We start from the raw sequence: 11,567 nt of genomic DNA on the forward strand, positions 1-11,567 counted from the left end.
ATCATGAATATAGAAGAGGCCGACAGCCCTACCAGTTTCCATTAGCCCTTTTGTTCCTGCCCTTTGCTTCATCTGTATGCCAATCAGGCAGTTTCTTCACCCCAGCCTCCGCGCAGCTCCTGCAGGGTTTTGTTGGATTCCTTAGAACAGGTTTTTGGGACCCTGATTGAAAAATCAGATTTAACATAAATTTTAAAGGGTTTTCTTCTTTTTTAAAAGAACATTTTATTGATTTATTTTGTTCCCACATCAAATACATTTTCAATGTGTAATAGGGGACTGGAAATGAGGGGCTAGTTCTGGGAGCATGTACAATAGGTTCTGCCTGCTCCCAACAGATGTGGGGAGGTGGGGTTAGGGAGCCTGATTCTAGAAGTGTGTGATAGGGGCAGCTAGATGGTGCAGTGGATAAAGCACTGGCCCTGGATTCAGGAGTACCCAAGTTCAAATCCGGCCTCAGACACTTGACACTTACTAGCTGTGTGACCTTGGGCAAGTCACTTAACCCCCATTGCCCCACAAAATTAAAAAAAAAAAACAACAAAAAACCCCCCCCAAATCCCCCAAAACCCGAAGTGTGTAATGACAGGTAATGAAGGGGCTATGCTCTCTCTTTCAGAGCGTTAACAGGAATTCTGTGATTGTTTCCTGTCCTCCTGTCTGCTTTGGATTGTCTGCTTTGGATTGGTTGCTAAGCTGGAACTGAGAGTGCTTACAAAAGGCACTAACTGGCCAAATGTGGCCTGGTGCACCTGATTCACTTGGTTTTCTGTCATGGTTCTGTTTTGTTCTTTCTGACTCCCAGGTGAATGAACGTAGGAGCTAGACCAGACTCTGCTATGATCCTGTGAGCTTTGAAAAGTCAGAAGAGCTCATGGAGGAAGGGGAATCTATAGTAGAGTTGGCCAGTTACCTGGTGAGGAGTAACCTTTGCGATCTGGCCTAGCAGGCAACTGAAATACAAGGCCCTGCAGCAAGGGAGCAAATGGTTCTTTGGTTATATTGCTCCTGGAAAAGAACTTAATGGAACAAAGTTTTAGCAGCAGCCATGTTAAGTTTGAGTGGGCTTTCCCTAGGGACTGATGTGATAGAAGGGAGAGCGTGTCCCTGGGGAAAGCAGATTCAAACTTCATGCAAAACATAGCAGACAAAAAAACTTTAGAAAAAGGGACTAACAACAACAAACAGATTCAAACTTAACCTGGTTGCTAGTACCATGGTTAGGGGTGGGAGCAGGGAAGAAATGTGTTTATACTTCTTTCTTTTTTTTTTTTTCCTGGGCAATAAGGGTTAAGTGACTTGCACAGGGTCACATAGCTAGTTAGTGTCAAGCATTTGGGACCAGATTTGAACTCAGGTCCTCCTAAATCCAGGCTGGTGCTCTATCCTAGCTGCCCCTCTATACTTTTTTTTCCTTTTTTTCTTTTTTTTTTTGGTGAGGCAATTGGGGTTAAGTGACTTGCCCAGGGTCACACAGCTAGTGTTAAGTGTCTGAGGCTGGATTTGAACTCAGGTCCTCCTGACTCCAGGGCCAGTGCTCTATCCACTGCGCCACCCAGCTGCCACCCAGCTGCCACCCAGCTGCCACCCAGCTGCCCCCCCCATACTTCTTACTTCTAAGTAAATATCCCTTTATAAAAACTAATTTATATTAATTGCCTATCACTGGAAGGAAAGAGATATCAATGCATTAAATTATATTGGAGCATTCATCACTAATGACTGATATTGGGAGAAACACACTAGAATGGGGACTCACACTGATAGCATTTGAAGAAAATTTGAATGTCTTTCTGAGGTATCACTAGAACCCTACAGAGGGAGATGTATCCAGCTATTCTCTGGGAATCTCCTAGTGTGTATGTGGGTTAGGAGAGTAAGTTTAGAGTCTTGATACATGATGTATCCAGAGAGCCATCCCTTATAACAGAGAATAGAAAAAGGAGGGGGAAAATCCAGAAAAACTAACCAATACAGGCAGCTAGGTGGGTAGTGGATAAAGCACCAGCCCTGGACTCAGGAGGACCTGAGTTCAAATCCAACCTCAGATACTTGACACTTCCTAGTGGTGTGACCCTGGGCAAGTCACTTAATTCTCATTGCCCTGTCAAAAACAAAAACAAAAACAAAAAAACCTAACCAATACATTTTAAAAGTCTGACATTAGGTAAAGTGTTCCACATCCATAGTCCTCTACATAGTCTACCTCTACAAAGAAGTAGGAGAAGAACCTTTTCTTATTTCTTCTTTGGGGCTAAGTTCAGTCATTACCAGATTACAGCAGTTAAAATTTTTTTAAAAAAATTATTATCTTTTGTTTTTATACAACTCATATTAGCCAATTTATTCTACCCCTCCCCAAAGAACCATACCTTGTAATAAAGACTAACAACAAAAAAAAAGAAAAAGCTAAAAAGGTCAGCGAAATTAAACAATTATATTTTTAAAAGTCTGATATTACATGATGTGTGGCTCATGGCCCCTACCTTTTATTTATTCATTTATTTATTTTGTAAGGCAATTGGAGTTAAGTGACTTACCCAGGGTCACACAGCTAGTCAGAGGCCAGATTTGAACTCAGGTCTTCCTGAATCCAGGGTGAGTGCTTTATCCACTGTGCCACCAAGCCACCCCTGGCCCCTACCTTTTAAAAGAACAGGAGGATGCATCTTTTTATATCTCAAGTCAAGCTTGATCATTACAATTTTCTCAGCTTTTGGTTTTAATTGTTTTATTTCCATTTCCATTGGTGTGTGTGTAGATAGACGGATATAGATATAGTTTTTCTGCTTTTGCTAACTTCACTTTGAATTATTTCATTTATGTCTTTGCATGCTTCCCTACAGTCATCCTATTCATTGTTTCTTGCAGAAACACAACATTCCATTCCATTTGTGTGCCACAATTCATTTAGCTACCCATTGAGGAGCATACATCTAGTTCCCAGTTCTTTTCCTCCTCTAAAAGAAAAGTGCTACTATAAATATTTTGGAGCATCTGAGTTCTTTTTTCTTTTTCTTCTTTTAAATCATTTATCTCCTTGGGGCATATGCTTAATAATGGAATCTCTGGGTCAAATGGTATGGACATTTCAGTGACTTTATTTGCAGAATTCCTAATTGTGTTCCAGAATGGTTGTTACAATCTGTATCTCTACCAACAATGGGGAATTGGTGTGCCCCTCTTTCATAACCCCTCCAACATGGACTATTCCTATCTTTTATCATTTTTTTTTTTTGCCAATTTGCTAGACGAGAAGTCAAGCCTTCCTATGATTTTGCTACACATTTTTTATTATCATTAGTGATTTCATGAATTCTTCCATATGGTTATTAATTGTTTGCAATTCCTTTTTTTTTGAGAACTACATGTTTATATCTTATGTCTATTGGGGAATGGGTATTGATTTTATATATTTCTATTAGCTGGCCATATACACACATCTAATCTATTTTATCTCTTGTATTTGCCTCTATCCCTTGTTTGACTAGGAATTTACCTCCTAGTTATAGCAATGAAAGCTACTGGACTTGGTTCTCTTCTACTTTTGGGGGGGGGGTTCTTCTACTTTTTCTAATGGTACAGTCTCTAATATTCAGGAAAAATGAATAGGTTCAGACTGACATCTTATACCGTATTCCACAGTAAATTAAAAATGATCATGTGAGCTGAATATAAAACATCACAGCATTAAAAAATTTAAAAAGAAACAGATCATATATCTTTTGTAGCTGTGGGTAGGACATGGATTCATCTAAGGCAATTACAAAAGATAAAATTAAAAAATTTGATTATATGAAATTGAAAAGCTCTTGAATGAACAGAATTAATCTAGGGAGAAAAAGGGAAGTAGTTGGCTTGGAAAAATCCTTGAATCAAATATCTCTGATAATAGTTTGATATCAAAGATATACAAACAATGATTAGAAATATATATGACAGGGGCAGCTAGGTGGCGCAGTGGATAGAGCACTGGCCCTGGATTCAGGAGGACCTGAGTTCAAATCCTGCCTCAGACACTTAACACTTACTAGCTGTGTGACACTGGGCAAGTCACTTAACCCCAATTGCCTCACACATACACAAAAAGAAAGAAATATATATGACTAAAAGCCATTCCCCAATACACAAGTGGTCAAAGGATATGAAAAAAAACAGCTTTCAAATGAAGAATTGCAAATATTATAAACCATATGAAATAATGCACCAAATCAATAATTATAAAAGAAGTTTAAATCAATACAACCATATGGTTTCAATTAACATCCAACAAATTGGCAAATATGACAAAAGATGGAAATAGTTATAGGTGGAGATGTTGAAGATAGATGTGTACAATGCTGGGGAATTGTTAGTAGAGATGTGAATTGATACAGCCATTCAATTTGGAATTATGCAAATAAAAGTGTCCACACTATTTGACCCAGAGATTATATTATTAGGCATATATCCCAAGCCAATCGGTAACTAAAGAAAGAAAAACTCCATATGCACCAAAATATTTATGCCAGCACTTTTAGAGGTAGCAAAGAACTGGAAACAAATGTGTTTTTTGATGATCAGTGGGTAAATAGCCAATCAAATTGTGGTACATGAATATAGTGGAATATGATTGTGTTATAAGAAACAACAAACATGAACACAGAGAAGCAAAGAAAGACTTACATGAACTGATGCAACGTGAAGTCAGGAAAACCACATACACAAAGACCTCAACAATGTAAATGGAAAGAACTACTAAAAACAATCAAAACTGTTAGGAAAATATAAGGAATAAGCTTTGCTTCAAAGAAGATATATGAAAAGACACTTCTCCCAACTCCTTTGAAGAGGTAGGGATCCACAAGTGTGTGATATTATATATATATATATATATATATATATATATATAAAATATGTATACATGAACATATATATGTGATGTTTAAAATCTAAATTGTGGTCGCCTTAAATTAGAAAGCTTCAGTACCAGTCTTTGGGCATTAAACATTTATTAAAGCATACAGATATTTACAAAGAGTTCAGAAAGTTAAGAAAAAGAAGTCCTACCTAGCCTAGAGTTCCAGCCTGGTTGGGTTCTTCCTCAAGTCCTCCTCCACGAGCCTGCTTTAATCAGGAACTCACTAGCAAGCTGTTTGTGGAAGCTTTTTATAGATCTGGAACAGAGGCAGTCCTTACACACTGCTTCAAGCTGATTGGTTGGCGTCATCCAAATCCATTGGCTTTGAAGGTGTTCTCAAGTTGAGTTCACAGTCTAGTTTCTGAGAACAATACCTTCTTAAGGGATAGCCAGGTGTGATTACAATCCAATTAACCCGAAGTAGGCTTAATCAGCAGTCAGTCACTCTCACTTGATTCAATCAGTATAGATTAATCTCCAGGTGGGTCTTTGAGTATCTGCTAAATCCCATTATTTCATCACACACACACACACACACACACACACACATATATATAAACAAAGAACTATCCCTGATAACAAATGAAAAAATTTCAGCAAAATCAAGCTACACATCAGAAAATTCTGATATAGATATATGTGTGTGTCCACAAGTGTAGAATATTATAGTCTCTAATATTTATATATAATATTATACAGAATATTATAGTCTCTAATATTTTATATAATATATAAATGTATAAATACTCCACACTTGTGGATATATCTATCAGAATTTTCTGATGAGTCGCTTGATTTTACTGAATCTTTTTCTTTATTTGTTATCAGGGATTGTTCTTTTGTTGGAGTAGAGAGAAATGTAGATAATATAAAGTGAAGGATATCTATAAAAATCTAATTTTAAAAAATTGTTCAGGTAAAATATCTAATCCTAAATTAGATATGGAACTCGAGACTATGATTTAGCACTAGGAGAAAACTGGTCAAAAGAATAGACTAAATCTTGGTCTGGAGGCATCTTCTGGCTTTTGCTGGTTGCTTTACTGGTTGCTTGCAGCCCCAGACTATGCACTGCAAGAATATTAGCTTGCCCTTGGCAAATAGGCCCCTACTAGCCACTAGACTTTTAACAGATGGTAGCAGATGGCCTTTAAGATACTAAGTAGCTAACTTCTGGCAGATAGTAAATAGCTGACACCCAGCAGCTAGTAGCGAGTGCACCTCTGAAACCACCATGCCAGCAGAGGGGCACACCACTAATACCAGGGAAGCAGAAACAATGCATGACTAATGATGCCCACTAAAGGGCAGCAGAGAGCAGTTCAATGACATTTCTATAAGGCAGTGTTTCCTTAAACTTTGGGGTCTCAGGACCCATTTACACTCTTTAAAAATTATTAAGTTTCCTCTCCCAAGAGCTTTTGCTTATGTAGGTTATGCATCTCTATATTTATTTCATTAGAGATTTAAAAGTCTAAGTTTTACTATTGAAATAATTTTGATCTTGTGGAGTCCTTGAAAGGGGATCCTGGGATCACACTGAGAATCAATGATATAGAGAATCTGTATCTGTGAAGCATTAGAGGTGTGAGTTCTGGTTATCCATTCATCCTGATCACAAATCACATGCATGCCATTCCATAATGGACTTTGGCCTCATATGTTCCTTTCATGTTTGTTTCCTGGTCACATGTTTTCTGTGCATGAGATATTTCATGTGGGCATGGAGACATTTTTCTCTCTTTATTTGCCATGCTTTTTGATCAAATATTTGTTTGGATTTTTTATGATGTTGTTGTTTGCATTGAACTAACCAGTCTTCAGAATGACAGGTAAAAGTAAACACATTGCTGGATATTTCTGAGCTATGTATGATTTTGATCCATACACAGTGACCTCAAACTTGTGCAAACATATATGAGCAAGATCAGATGCCCCATCCATTTTTTTCCTTTGAGAATGTGAGAACAGTTCGAGTACCCTGATATATGTAGCAAGATAGGCACACACATGTAAATATATACACATACGCACATTTATTTATTTATCATGTCTAGCCACTTGGGGGAGTCCTTGAGCAAGGCAAACAGTCTCACGACAGCTAAACAAGGGCTCCTAATCAACTGGTCCTCCAGTCAAAGTTCACATATACACAATTTGATTTCTCTCCCAAGCCACTCTAACAGGTTCAGCAGCCACAGCACAGAAAGAGCAGCGCAAGGTGTCCTCAGCAAAATAAATGCCGGCTCCCAGCATAGTGCGTATTCTTTGCCTTGTGATCTTTTTGAGCTTCTATCCAGATCTAGGGACTCATATGCCCCCCGGAAGCTAATTAATTAGAAAGGATACTCTCCAATTAGCTCACCGCCCTCTTATCCCGAGGCTGAAGAAAACCACCAAAATCTCCTTTCCTCATAAGATTCCAAGATCCCTCTCTCCTGGCCCCAACCCCATTCATTTTGGTGCATTCACTCGTAGTCTCTGGGTAGATGGCGGTCTAGTTTCTTTAATAACGGTTTAAATTGTTGTTATTTATCCTTCCATGACTTCGGGTTGATGTCATGACTTGCACTGAATGGATTTAAGTGAGGGAGGGCTGGGCAAGGTCACCAGCCTCACTCTTTCCTCCAGAGCCATCTGGGTCCAGTGGCAAGTTATATTATCAGGACGACTGGCGATGGCTCCAGGATGTTTAAGGCAATTGGGGTTAAGTGACTTGCCCAGGATCACTAGTAAGTGTCTGAGGTGAGATTTGAACTCAAGTACTCTTGACTACAGGGCTCGAGCTCCAGCCACTGCACCACATAGCACATAGTCGCCCAACGGTTTAAATAATATAGAAACTGAAACCAAGGGAAGTGGACTTCAACATGTAGACTGTTTCAACTACAACCACCTATAATCAGTACCAACAATTCCTTTCCTTTCATTCTCTTAGCTCTTTGCAGCCAGGTTTCCCACTTCAGCATTAAGCTGAAACTGCTCTCTCCAAAGTTGCCAGTGATCCAGTGATTTCCCGCCCTCCCCCTCATAATTTTTTTTTTTGGTGGGGTCGTATTTGAACTCAGGTCCTCCTGAATCCAGGGTCAGTGGATAAAGATCCACTGCCCTACCCTAGCTGCCCCCATCATATTTTAATGTTTTAATTTAAAATATTTAAAATGTTTTTATATTAAATGCTTATGATTTTTAAATATTTTAAAATGTTTTAGGGATAATTTTTTTACATCACTATAGTTTCCCTCAGTATGCCTCTCCCTTCCCCTCCTAAAAAGCCATTCCATATATTAAAAATATTTTAAAATACAAAAAACAGAAGAGAAAAACCTCAGCAGAGTTGATCAAAACATTGAAAAAAGTCTGAAAATATGTACAATACGCAACACTCATGAGCCTTCCACTTCTGCAAAGGGGTGAAGTGGGGGTGTTTCCTCAAATCTCTTCTTAAAAGACTTACTTAAAAATTTTTTTTCCATCATTCAACTTTGATTTTTTTTTTAAAACAAACCATTTCCGGGGCAGCTAGGTGGCGCAGTGGATAGAGCACCGGCCCTGGAGTCAGGAGTACCTGAGTTCAAATCCGGCCTCAGACACTTAACACTTACTAGCTGTGTGACCCTGGGCAAGTCACTTAACCCCAATTGCCTCACTAAAAAAACAAACAAACAACAACAAAACAATCCATTTCCATTGTTGTGGTCATTTTGGTTGGGTTCTTTTTTTGGCCCTGTTTATTTCACTCTGAATCAGTTCCTGGAGATCTTTTCATGCTTCCCTGTATTTATCACATTAGTTATTTCTGAATTCTTTTTTTTCCCCTTAAGTGAGGCAATTGGGGTTAAGTGACTTGCCCAGGGTCACACAGCCAGCAAGTGTTAAGTGTCTGAGGCCAGATTTGAACTCAGGGAGTCCTGAATCCAGGGCCAGTGCTTTATCCACTGCACCACCTAGCTGCCCCCACATTAGTTATTTTTAACAGCTCAGTAAATTGTACACTCATGTGCCACAATTTATTTATCCATTCCCTGGGCATCTACTTTGGTTTTTTGCTATCACAAAAAGCGCTACTATAAGTATTTATGGGCAGCCAGGTGGCAAAGTGGATAGAATGCCAGACCTGGAGTCAGGAAGACTCATCTTCATGAGTTCAGATCTGGTGTCACGTAATCCTGTTTGCCTCAGTTTCTTCATCTGTAAAAATGAACTGAAGCAGGAAATAGCAAACCATACCAGTATCTTTGCCAGGAACACCTCAAATGGGGTCCTGAAGAGTTAGACACAACTGAAGTGATGGAACAATACCATAAATATTTTGCTGTATATGGAAATATCCTCCTTATCAATGGTCTCCTTTGGTGTATAAACCTAGTAATGGACTTCTGGGTCAAAGGATGTGGACATTCTAGTCTCTTTATTTGCATAACTCCCACTAAATTCAACATGTCCAGAACATGTTATCTTTCACCACAGGCCTCCTCTCTTCCTATCTTTCCTTTGATTGTGGAGGGCACCACCACCCTCCCAGTTAACCAAGCTCACAGTCTATGTGTCGTCTTTGACTCCTTAACTTTATCTTTTTTTTTTTTTTGAGGGGCAATGGGGGTTAAGTGACTTGCCCAGGGTCACACAGCTAGTAAGTGTCAAGTGTTTGAGGTCAGATTTGAACTCAGGTACTCCTGAATCCAGGGCTGGTGCTTAATCCACTATGCCAACTAGCCACCCCTCTTAACTTTATCTTAATCAACCCCTCCCCCCATCCAATCTGTTGCCAAATCCTGTCTATTTTATTTTATATCCCTACATAAGAACAAGCTACTTTTCCTTTTTTTTTTTTTTTGAGGCAATTGGGGTTAAGTGACTTGCCCAGGGTCACATAGCTAGTAAGTGTCAGGTGTCTGAGGCCAGGTACTCCTGAATCCAGGGCCAGTGCTTTATCCACTATGCCAACTAGCTGCCCCTATTTTATTTTTATAACATCTCTCTTACATTCCATCTTCTATCTTCTGATGATACCACCACCCTAGTACAGGTCCCCATCACCTTATGCCTAGACTAATGCAACAACCTTTTCATTGGACTCTCTGCCTCAAGTCTCTCCCCACTCCAGGCCATCTTCCCCTCAGGTGCAGATCTGACTGTGTTACACCCTCAATCTCCAAACACAGTCAATAAACTCCAGTGTTACTTCCAGGATCAAATATGTAATTATATGGCATTCAAAGCTCTTTATAACATGTCCCCCTCTTACTTTCCAGTCTTCTTGCACTTTACCCCACCTCTCCATGCATTCTTTGATCTAGTGACATTGGTCTCCTTGCTGTTTCTTGAACAAGACACCCCATCTCCTGACTCTAGGTATTTTCTTTCCCTGGCTTTCATGCATAGAACGCTCTTCCTCCTCATCTCCACCTCCAGCTTTCCCTGGCTTCTTTTAAATCCTAACTAAAACCCCACTTTCTACAAGAAGCCTTTCCTGATCCCCCTTAAATGTGAATGCCTTCTCTCTGTTGATTATCTCCAATTTATCTTCTATATAGCTTACTTGCATGTTGTCTTCCCATTAGAATATGATCATCATGAGAATAATTGCTGGGTTTAGTTCTGTAATTTTTAATTTTGTCTTTCTTTGTATTCCCAGAACTTAGCACAATACTTAATAAATGTTTTTTGAGTTGACTTGACTTTAGAAGGGATCATTAAAAAAATTCTCTCCCAATCTCTCTCCCTATTGGGGGGTAAATAGGAAATGAGTGGACAGCTGGTGGCTGAAGGGACCCAGGTTGCCTCAGAAACTTATATTCATTGCCTTAGCCTGAAATTGTTTCTTTAGCTTTCGTCTGGCCAATCATTGCCTTTAAGATGATGACATAGTTCTTCCTTCAGTCCTCTCTTCTTCAGTTGGTCAGCTGCAGGGCCTAGAGGTAGTTTAGGCCTTGATTTAGGCCAATGCCTCAAGGTAGCTTCTCCAGCACAGTTATATAATGGCTTGCTCTTGGGCAACATGTGTCTGTCCTTATTCTTCCTTGACAAGCTTTGCTTCCTGAAGGGAAGGGTGTGCTAGAGCCAGCTTGAAATGGCAATGGTTATTAAATTTGTAATTGTTTAACTTTGAAATTGTCAATTGCTACAAATCAGACCTTTATTTATTTATTTTTATTGATTCCTGGACTTTGGAAAGTTTTAATATGCAGATTAATCTTTTTTTAAAACAAATTTAGTTATTTATTTGAGTTTTTCTCAATTACATGTAAAGATATTTTTTGAGTTCCAAACTTTTCTCCCACCTTCCCTTCCCTCCCCCTCCCAAAGCCAGTAAGCAATTTGATAGAGATTATACATTACAATCATGTTAAATATATTTCCACATTAATCAGAATAAAAAAATACAAGAAAGAATAAACAAGAACAATAACAAAAGTGAAAATAGTATGCTTTGGTCTGCATTCAGACTCTATAATTCTTTTTCTGCATGTGGAGAGCATTTTCCACTGTGAGTCTTTTGGCATTGTCTTGGATCACTGCATTGCTGAGAAGAGCCAAGTCCATCACAATTGATCATCACAAAATGTTGTTGATACTGTGTACAATATTCCCTTGTTTCTGCTCAATTCACTAAGCATCAATTCATGTAAGTCCAGGTTTTTCTGAAATCCATCTGCTTATCATT

Source organism: Dromiciops gliroides, chromosome 5 (assembly GCF_019393635.1).
Source record: "Dromiciops gliroides isolate mDroGli1 chromosome 5, mDroGli1.pri, whole genome shotgun sequence".
NCBI lineage: Eukaryota > Metazoa > Chordata > Mammalia > Microbiotheria > Microbiotheriidae > Dromiciops > Dromiciops gliroides.